General features: G+C 68.0%; 1 protein-coding gene across 1 annotated transcript in view; it reads right to left on the minus strand.

The window, feature by feature from the left end:
• Positions 1–600, minus strand: part of GRAMD4 (GRAM domain containing 4) — a 58453-nt gene that overhangs the window by 14245 nt on the left and 43608 nt on the right. The gene's annotated exons all lie outside the window — the stretch shown is intronic.

Below are 600 nucleotides of genomic sequence, written 5' to 3' on the forward strand. Positions count from 1 at the left end.
GACCGGGGGCCTCGGGCCCCCCAGGCCTCCTCAGCCCCTCAGAGCTGCCCTGTCCCTTCCCTGGGTCTGCAGAGCTGAACTAACATGCTCCCCGCCTGGGTTCCGCGGCCCCCTCCTCAGGCCCTGCTCCCCAGCCAGGGAGGGAGCAGTGGCCACTCCAGGCCGGCACTACAGGGACAGCAGGCCCAGACGCAGCCTGGGAACCTGCTTATCCCAGTTCCGGCAAAGCTGTGAGAAGATGTGCCCCTGCCAAGCGCCCCTTCCCGGGGGGCACAAGCAGCTAAATCACCACCGCTGCCCAGCACCCAGCGGCCGCTCCTCCCACAGCTCCTCTGAGCGCGCTCCCGGAGTCTGCTCCTCTGGCTTCCACAAGGACGGACATGGCGGCGGGCTCCCTCCCCGCAGTGACACATTTAGGTCGGCTGCACAGACCACAGCCGGCGCTTCGCACAGGACAGAGGCGCTGCAAATGCCTGCCGTCGGCTTCCTCTCTGCAGCAAGGAAGAAACAGGAGCCACTTTCCGGCCTCACAGGCTGAGCTGTGTTCAGAAGGCGGCTCCTCTCCCCAGCCTCCCGCCGGGCCACCAGGGCCCTGGCCGC

This window comes from Myotis brandtii, unplaced genomic scaffold (genome assembly GCF_000412655.1).
Source record: "Myotis brandtii unplaced genomic scaffold, ASM41265v1 scaffold952, whole genome shotgun sequence".
Lineage (NCBI taxonomy): Eukaryota > Metazoa > Chordata > Mammalia > Chiroptera > Vespertilionidae > Myotis > Myotis brandtii.